The following is a 10,051-nucleotide window of genomic DNA, read 5'->3' as shown; positions in this document are numbered from 1 at the left end:
CACCAGGCCAGCGTCATGGCCACCCTCTGCTTCTCCCGTTTTTGGCTCGGCGCATCGACGGCGACTACCCTCTGTCCGCCACCATTGTCGCCATGTTCGTGATGCAGGGCTTCGACATCCTCGCCGGCGGCATCATCACGCTTGTCCTATCCATGATTTTCCGTAACGCGTTGTCCAAGGTTCTTCAATCGGAGATCAAGGCGGAGCGAGAAGGTCGATGAGATCATGGCCAGAGGTGAGGACTATGGCCTCTTGGCGTCGCGGTTCGCCAAGCGCCAAGGCCTCCACCTCCTCGGCACGGCGACTGCGTGGTTTCTGGTCGACGGCGCGTACTACAGCCAAAACCTATTCCAGAAGGACATCATCGGCTGGATCCCCAAGGTACGCACCATGAACGCGCTCGAGGAGGTGTTCCGCATCTCCCGCGCACAGACGTCATCAGAAGTGCAGGAGCAGGTGCCACGCTTCCATCAAATTTTCCACCCAAATTAATTTCTGTCCCGACTGTCTAATTCCATCATTTGATCGCCACGGGTGGCGCTGGTGCACTCGCAGTTGAAGAGGTACGCGGCGAGGGCAGACGTGCGCATCCGGCGGTCAAACAAAACAAAACAGGTACTATAACAGATGAGCCGATGCGTGAATAAACCAGATGCTCCAGGTAAGAAATAGTCTTCTCCAGATTCACATTTCTCTAGCACAAACTCCATGCCTGATATGTCCAGAACAAACCTCACAAAAATAGATTTCTGACATCGTTACATATAGCCATAAGAAGACAAACAAACAGTGACAACAGCTGCACGACATGGATCAAAACGAGTACTCCCTCCGTCCCAAAATTCTTGTTTTAGATTTGTCTAAATACGGATGTATCAAGTCATGTTTTAGTACTAGATACATTCGTATTTAGACGAATCTAAGATAAGAATTTTGGGACGGAGGAAGTACAACACATATTAACTGTTAAAGTTTGCATGTTCAACTTGTAGAACAAACTCTACTGCCGTAATCAGCGGCGATGAACAACTGAATTGAAAGACCAGAAATCAAGCACAGAAGAACTAGCCTATGTTGCCATATTTTTTCATGGTGCGCGATATTGGTGCAAAGATGCATAAAGAAATACAGTACTGAACGGCAGACATGCATGCTTTTCACTGATATCCGATAAATGTGCCCCTCTTCGGCCATTAGTTTATAGTGTGCCTTTGGATCACTACTACCACTTCATATAAGGGTAAACTAGACTGTCTTGGACAATAGCGGGAGAGAACCCCCTATAACCTTGTGGTTCACCAACAGTATAGATGGTTTCAAGCGCCGCCGTCTTGGAGTTATAGTAGCCTAATGACCTTCCCGTGTTGAGCAAAATCCGTCCATCAATTGGGTCGGCAAACATCAATGTGGCCTCCCTCGACGAGTATTGTGGTGAGAACTTATCAAGTTCGATACGACACTTCACGTACCAAGCCCCGTCCATGTCCTTCATCCTCCATACGTCAATGGCATTCATGTCGTCGTCCCACCATGCCATGGAGATAGCACCTTTGAGCTCGAGGATGGACGTACGACCGCTGTCATGGCTGCTCCATGAAGGACCCTGCATGACCTCGAACTCTCTATCTATGACGTCGAACGCGATGAGTTCGCACACCTCGGATTCTGGCCAAAGCATAGGTTCGACCACCCAATAGATCTTGCCATCCACGTAGGCCGGCGGCACGTCGACTGCCACCGGCCTTGGCGGAGGATCATACGAACACCAGAAATTGTCTCTTTGCAAACTACGCACGTCACACCTCAGTTTATACTCTCGTGTTCCCATGTTCTTCTGCTCGTACGCAAGTGACACCATGACATGGTCCTCCACCTCGGAGTCGAACCCCAGCGCGATAGATCTGTCGAAAAAGACTGCATCTCTCTCGAAATCTCTTATTCTATCACTAATGACCAAGGTAGGATTGTATATGTAGTCACCATAGCTCCACCTCCCTAAGTTTAGGCCATGGCATGGCTGAGAAAATTGGACAGGAATATCGTGTGGTATGTCATTGTCATAGAAGAGCTGGTTGTTGATGTGATCATGCAGGTCACTGAATGAGCTGGTCGTGTTGCGTGGACGGCGGCATGCGATCGGGTGAAACAATTGGTGGTGATCATGGCGCGCCATTCCCTGCACACGAGGCTGAGCTTTGAGACGGACCGTGCTGGCAACCACTTGAGGACGTTGTACCAAGCTTCTGTCACTGGTGAAGAGAAGACCATCTCCTCAATGTCGCGGCCCACGGGCACAAGACTCTCCTCGAACAGGCCAAGTGCCGGGAAATCATACGGGAAATTATACGTGTCAACGAAACTGCCGGCGATGTGGCCTCGTCAGGCCGGAAAAGAATCTCTGGTACGCCTCCACCATTCTGGTCTACGGTGAACACCTTGCAAGTACCCGTGCCGAACATGATCTTCTTGTCTGATCCATTGGAAGCATTAGACAAACCGAGAGGAGCTATCCAGCTCGATTGCAGCTGCGTCCGCTAGGGCTCCGGCCAAGCCGCCGGATCGATGCAACAGAGCTGCTCCCACCATTGTGCCTCGTAATCACGCAGTAGCCATACATGGCACAGGCCGTCGCCGTCGCCGCTGCACGCATCGAAGACGCATAGGCAAGGCAACCGTCGAGCTCCGTCGTCCTGAGAGTGAGAGGATCCTGCCCCAGAGGATATGGGGGCAGTGGCATGGAACCGAAGGTCTCGTCCCTGACGTTGAAAGTGAGGATGCCACCATCGTGGCGGCAGAGGAAGTGCAGGTAGCCATTCAAGAACACGGCCGGGTTCGTCTCCTTCACAACGCACATCGGAACCTCGGAGGTGGCCGGCCGCCAGTATGCCGGCTTGTCACCGCCGAGAACGAAGACGTCGCAGCATGGGGCATCCATGGAATTCTCCTGGCTGAAGATCCGGACTGCCTTGTACTGATGGCCTTCCGAGCAGTAACCAAGGCCGTAAACTACATCCCTGTACCTCGGGATTGGATACCGGGAATTCTTCTTGGATGGCACTCGAGTGTCGGGGAGAGGAAGCACCGCGCCGGTGGATGGGTTGCAGACGTGGTAGCCGCCACTGCGGACGCAACGGAGGAGGACGAGGCCACGGAGGGGCCTGGTGAGGGGAGCGGGGCGCAAGAAGTCGTTGTCCATGAGCTTCGTGACCGCACCGCCGCCAGGCTGCCAAGTGTAGAAGAAGTCGTCGGAGGGCTCGTCAGTAGGGCTAAAGAAGAGCTTTGGTCGGCCGGCGGCTGACTGGTAGTTGGCCCGCCGGAGGTGGAGCTCGACGAAGGCCGCCGATGAGAGCGTGGCGTGCCAGGAACGTGAGACGCAGCGGAAGCGGCCGACGGACTTGGCCGGCAGGTACGCGAGGATCTCCGTGGCGACGTCGTCTGGCAACGACGACCAGGATGACGAGGCATCATCGCCGTGCTCGTTCTCCTGCTCGTGCGGCGCCATCGATCGTCGTGCTTAATTATTTTGTGCTCGCTTCCGATGATACCCCGATCGATCTCTTGCGTGGCTAGCCGGCCTTGATGGCTCGATCTTATTAAAAACGGCAAGAAAGAAATCCATGCTAGCTACGTGAAGCAGGAAGCGTGCTGTGTACGTAGACGTACGTCCCAAGTTTTTTTTATGGTTTTTTTTTTTTTGAACACGACGTACGTCCCGAGTTGAAACGTTGGATGGTGGAAGGAGCAGAAAGAACTTACTTAGAGTTTGCTACGAAATTTTAGGCAGGTGCTAATGTACCAAAACTGAAGCCCAAATAATTTGGGACCGGTCTAGCCGGCGGCCGGGGGCTCGCTGCCGCTCGCGAGCGGCCGGCCCCCGGTCGACGTTTAGTCACTGCCACATATTAAAAATAGCAAAATTACTTAATTTAAAAGTGTTAAAAAGGACACTGCTAATTAATCATTTTATGTGGCCTTTTCTCACGCGATGGATGCTTGTCCCTCATGTTCGTCTCTAGTGCATTAACTTTTGGTTTTTAAAATTATAAAAGACATATTTTCTAAACCGCATGTTGAAATTCAGATCCGTTTTCATCGTTGAAACCCTCGCGACGTGTTCTTCAAAAGTAGATCCCGCACGAGGATATTTCGACGAACTAGTCTTCCTGTCAACTAAGCATCAATGTGTGTGCAACAAGACTATATTGCCGCGCCAACTGAGCATATGTGTGTGCCAATAGTCCTGCCAACTAAACATCAATGTGTCTGCAACTGGACTACATTGCCGCGCCAAATGAGCATATGTGTGTGTCAATAGTCCTGCCAACTAAACATCAATATGTGTGCAACTAGACTACATTGCCGCGCCAACTGAGTACATGTGTGTGTAACTAGTCTTGCCAACTAAATATCAATGTGTGTGCAACTAGACTACATTGTCGCGCCAAATGAGCATATGTGTATGCCAATAGTCCTGCCAACTAAACATCAAAGTTGTCATGGTTGCTAGACTGCAATCTCATAGGAAGTTGAATCATGCAGATCCAAAAACTGGTTTTACAAAAAGTTGCACGATGTAGTACTAAAGTTACACCATATAGCACCAAAGTTGGCATAAAAAAATTTCGTCGAAACATACTCATGCGGGATCTAGTTTCAAAGATCTCGTCGCAAGAGTTTCAGCTGTGAAAACGGATTTGAATTCCGACGCGCGGTTTGAAAGATATGGCTTTTTAAAATTTAAAACTCCGAAATGAATATGCATGGATCCGTTCAGTTCGGAATGGAGTAATCAGTGTGAACGCGTTTAATGCTAACAACCACATGCACTAGAAGATGAAAAAATTAACAGCCATATGCATGCGAAACGCGGCCGCTCCATTCAACCAAATAGTGCGTATGCACTTTTTAGATTTTAGGAATAATTTGACATCAATGTGCTAATGGCCAAAACTGAAGCCCAGCTAGTGTTATGAACTTTTCAGTGTCAAATTTGTTATTTTTGTATCTCGAGCAATATTTCAAATTTTGATTTAAATTTTTGTGACAATATATATTGATGTTGTGTCAATGCGCTTATTTTTTTCTTTGATTTTTTTAATAGTTTTTTTATGTGCGACGGGGGACCGATGCACCGGTAGCACCAATTCATATAATCCGGTGCACCAGATACATCTCCAGGAGCCGGCCGGCTTTGGTGTCTTTTCCTTTTGGTAAATCCAGCACGCCATAGCACGCACGCTCCATAGCGCTCGCGTGGGCAAGGCCTTAGCGCGCCTCCCACACTCGCTCTACGGCATGTAGCCTAGCGTGCGATTTGTTTTTTTGCCTTTTGTTATTTTACTTTTTCTGTTTTTTCCTTTGTCTCTTCCAGGTTAATTTTCCTTCTGATTTTCTTTCAGTTTTAACATATGTTGAACATTTTGCAAAGACACATTGAATACTTTTTCATATACGGTGAACATTTTTCTCAAATACACACCGAACAAATTCTCAATATGCGGTGACCATTTTTCCAAATACACATTGAAATATGTAATATATAATGAACTTCTTATAATATACATTGAAGTTTTTCTATATGTACAGTGAACTTTTTATAATATATACCGTGAACCTTTTACCAATACACACAGTACAATTTTAAAATGCTCACCGAATAGTTCTAAAATTAATTAAAACAGTAGAAGAGAAAAAAAATAAAAAAAAGGTCAAAACCTCAAAAAAATGTTCACGTATTCAAAAATGTCTGTGATTTTAAAAAATCATTAATTTCAAAATTGTTCATGAATTTGAAACATGTTAGCGGTGCATTTCAACATGATCTAGTTTAAATTGGAACCCTAGTTGAGTATTGATGATGGAGTTGCAATTAGGACAAAAATAGTCCTCGTCCCCAATTGCGTATTGGGTGGAGTTGCAACCGGGACAAAATTGGTCGGCCCAGTTCAAAACAAGGGATGACTTGCATCTAGGACAAAAAAGGCAGGTCCCCAATTGCATGTTGGGGCTGGAGTTGCAATTGCAGCAAAGAAAAGGGTTGGGGCGAAGAAGCCAGGTCCAATTGCATGTCGGGAAAGAAGTTGTAACTGGGACAAAAAGGGCCAGGGCCGCCAGTTGCATATCGAGGGTAGACTTTGCAGCTGGAACAAAAAATGGGCTAGGCCCGAGTTTCCTATCGAGGGTGGGCTTCCAACTATGACAAAAAAGGCGGGTCCAGTTGCATGTCGGGGGAGGGGGTTGTAACTTAGACAAAAAGGGCCAGGCCCACCAGTTGTGTGGAGGGTGGCCTTGCAGCTGGAACAATAAATGGGCCAGGCCCCAATTGCGTGTCGAGGACGGACTTGCGACTAGAACAAAAAAAGGCGAGCCTAGTTGCATGTCAGAGATGGAGTTGCAACTCGGTCAAAACGGACACCCACACCCTAAGTTGCGTGTCGATGGTGGACTTGCAATTGGGACAAAAAATAGGTCAACCCTCGGTATGTATCGAGGGTGGACTCACAACTAGGAAAAAAAGATTGGCCCTAATTGCATGTCGAGGGTGGAGTTGCAACTGAGACAAAAGAGGGTCAGACCGCACTAGTTGTGTGCCGAGGTGAACTTGCAACTGAAAAAAAAGGTCGAACCCAGTTGTGAGTCGATTAATTGTGGACTTGCCATTGGGTAAAAAAACGTCGGCCCACATACGAGTCATGGGTGAACTTGCAACTGACACAAAAAGAAAGAACTGAGAGCCCAGTTGCATGCTGATGGTGGACTTGTAATTGAGATGGAAAATGGCCAGGCCCATTTGCAAGTCACCAGTTGACTTATAAACTATCCAGCAGAAACAAAGATCTAGAGCCCAATTATGAATCAATGGTTGTAAGTTACAACGAGGATAAAACAAAGGGGCATGCCCATTTGCGAGTCAATGATTAACTTAGAAATAGGACAGAAAAAGTCAGGAACAAAAAACTCGAAGAAAAATGATCAGCCTGGTCTTCCAGTTTCAACGCAGCGCACAAAACACAAAAAGAGGCCACACAGACGAGGCCCACACACGTACAAAGACCAAGCCAGGACAGAAAAAACCAGCGAACAGAAAACAAGCAAGGGGCTGCACGCGCGCAGAAACAGCGAAATGAAGCAACACCCTAGCAATTGATCACAGATTTGCACTGAAATTACATAATTTGATGGTGTGGTCGGGAACTTAGATGTGACATAACTAATTTTTATCTAGATGAGAGTTAGTAAAACTGTATTTAAAATAGCCTATATTCACTGGTCCAGATAAATAGAGTATTGGTTCTCGAGTGCAGAAACTCCGCTTCCCTGACATATTGCATATAATATACTCCCTCCATTCCCTTATACAAGGCCACAAACTCATATTACAGGTATCAAGATAAAATTTAATGACTGCTTTGCAAGCTAACTTTTTTTTTCATTAATCGGAATCATTAATTCGCCCCATGCATACAAGGAAGAAATGAGGAGGAAGCAACACAGTGTCATTATGACTACATGCATGCACGTATTAAGCAAGTTGCTAGTACGAGGAAATATCATTAATTTTTGTCTCAATTACTGTTAGTGGCCTTGTATAAGTGCAAAATGTATTTTCTATAGTGGCCTTGTATAAGGGAATGGAGGGAGTAACAATGTTAGTATATTACACACAGCCTAACTCATCATATGTTGTCTTTTCTGTATCTATAGCTAGTTTCAGAGCATCTACAGTCGCAAACACCAAATTCGGGCCCACAAACGCTTGCGGGCGTGTCCAGTCACGTCCGCGGATAGTGACCGGTCATACCTCAGATTTTCTTTCGCACAACCGGACACTTCAGTCAGCAAATCTCAAATCTGTACAAACATGTGCACTGTAAACGATGCAACACAAATCGTCTGGTTAAATCAGCACATGCCATCGGCCTACCAAAATTTGGCATATTCTGCCTACTTGCTACTATGGACCATTCTCTTCTTCCCACGGGGGGCACACCGGGCCCTGTACCACTCATACTCCGGCGGAACGGAGATTGGAAGGCTAACGGACCACGAGGCTCCAGCATCGGGAGATCCAAGCACCCGTTGCACTGACGCAAGGGTGCACACCGCACTGATCCCATCGTCAGTCAGGGCAGTCCTCCCGGGACCGGAAGCAACTAAGGGCAATGCAGACGGTCATAGCCTCCTCCATCCCGCATGGGATGACACCCAGTCGACGGATCCAGAGTGTGGTCGGAGTCAGATCCGCTATCCGCCATGCCCGAGAAGGTCGGAGCTTGCCGGAAATGAGCTTGGGGCGCGGAGCGAATGGGAGGGGAGTGGAGTGGCTAGGATTTAGTCCGGCAAGAGGATCGAGACGAATATATATGGGGTCGGGTGAGCCAGCATGGGTCGGATCCGACGTGACGGACGCGCCAGATCGCGCCCGGGCCTCCCCATATCCGCCCTAGATTTGGCTAGATACTGGGTGCCATTCAGCCCGGGCATTTGACACTAGTAGAAAAAGGGTCATCTGTACCGGTTTGTAAGGGCCTTTTGTCCCGGTTGTTGAACCGGGACTAGAGGGTCGTTACTAATGCCCTCGCCCTTTAGTCCCGGTTCTTACACGAACCGGGACAGATGGGCCTCCACGTGGCCGCTGCGGCCAGCCCAGGCAGGCGGGCCTTTGGTCCCGGTTGGTGACACCAACCGGGACCAAAAGGCATCCACGCGTCAGCATTTCAGTGGCTGGGGTTTTTGTTTTTTTAAAGGGGGAGGGTTTAGGGGGTAATTTAGGGTGTGTAACCTAGCTAACAGAGAGAACTATCCTCTGTTATTTCCGTGCTTGATTTACCAACGCTACTTCTATGCCTAAACATGGCTTAGATTAAAGTGAAGGCAACATGTGGTGCATGTCGAAAGTAATATTAATCCTAACTTGATCAAGTTTGGATTAGTACTACTTTCGACATGCACCACATGCTTGTTGCCTTCACTTCATTTCAATCCATGTTCATTTCATCCACTGATATATAATAACTCTTCATGTCCGCATCATGCATCATCATAATAACAAGTCCTACTAATCATCATCATACAACTTCTACTCGTTATTAATAACAAGTCATACGATCATCATCCTCATAGTCATCGAACCAACCCTACTTAATTGTTCTTAGCACATGATCATCAGTATTAGGTAGGACCTAAATACCCTCTTTAAGGTAAAATAGCATAAAACAATATAGACTCCGACTCTCCATTATGGAGAATGGAGATCATCATGTCTCCAATTTTTGCGCTTCGCTTCCTTTTGCTTCCAAGAACCTCCTTGCGACTGTCCATATATTTTTTCCATTCTTTGATTTTTCATGTCTCCACTTCTTTTAGAAATCCGGTATGGACAGTTGAGATTCGTAGGATGACCTGGTTGTATGTTCAAAACATCAAGCCTACCATTCTGATACATCAAATGAGGCACACAATCCTCTGGGATTATCTGTTGAAAAACATAGTAATAACTTCATAGTTAGCAATGATGTACTAGTTTTAGAAGTATGCAAAAGATGCACGGATGTCGTAATAGTAAGAAATCTTACCAGGGTATCTCCATAGTAGTTACCGTAGTTCAACACGTGCACTAGTGGCACGTATTGACCATAATGTGGAGGAGTTTTACAATAGATATTGTAATTCTCAAGATCAGTACAAAATCCGACCAGATGAGTTTTCTTCTTATAAGTTAACTCAGAGCCATCGGTGTAGTAGGTTCTGTCTACCATGTTCCGCACATTGTTTGAACAATCAAAATAAGCTGTCAATGAAAATAAGCTGTGCAACTATTTTGAAATGAACAATATAAATTAGCTAATAACTATGTTTGAGAAACTCACATAGCGGTAGAATTAGAGGCGTATCAAAAAGGACCCAAATGTCCATATTGTCTTGCTCGATGTCAGGATCATCAAGATCCATGGTGACAAGCATACCCTCATCAAAACCATACATCTTGCAAAATGCTTCCCAATTTTTGCAAACGAAATGGGTTACGCTCTCAGAATTATACAGATTTACT

General features: G+C 46.7%; 1 pseudogene; it reads left to right on the top strand.

Annotated features, from left to right (window-relative positions):
- LOC123157768 (probable inorganic phosphate transporter 1-12) overlaps positions 1-221 on the top strand; it is a 1,148-nt pseudogene extending 927 nt beyond the window's left edge.
- Positions 222-10,051: the final 9,830 nt, after the last annotated feature.

This window comes from Triticum aestivum, chromosome 1D, assembly GCF_018294505.1.
Source record: "Triticum aestivum cultivar Chinese Spring chromosome 1D, IWGSC CS RefSeq v2.1, whole genome shotgun sequence".
NCBI classification, from domain to species: Eukaryota; Viridiplantae; Streptophyta; class Magnoliopsida; order Poales; family Poaceae; genus Triticum; species Triticum aestivum.
The sequence above is the reverse complement of the archived record's forward strand: the minus strand, read 5'-3'. Positions and strand labels throughout refer to the sequence as shown.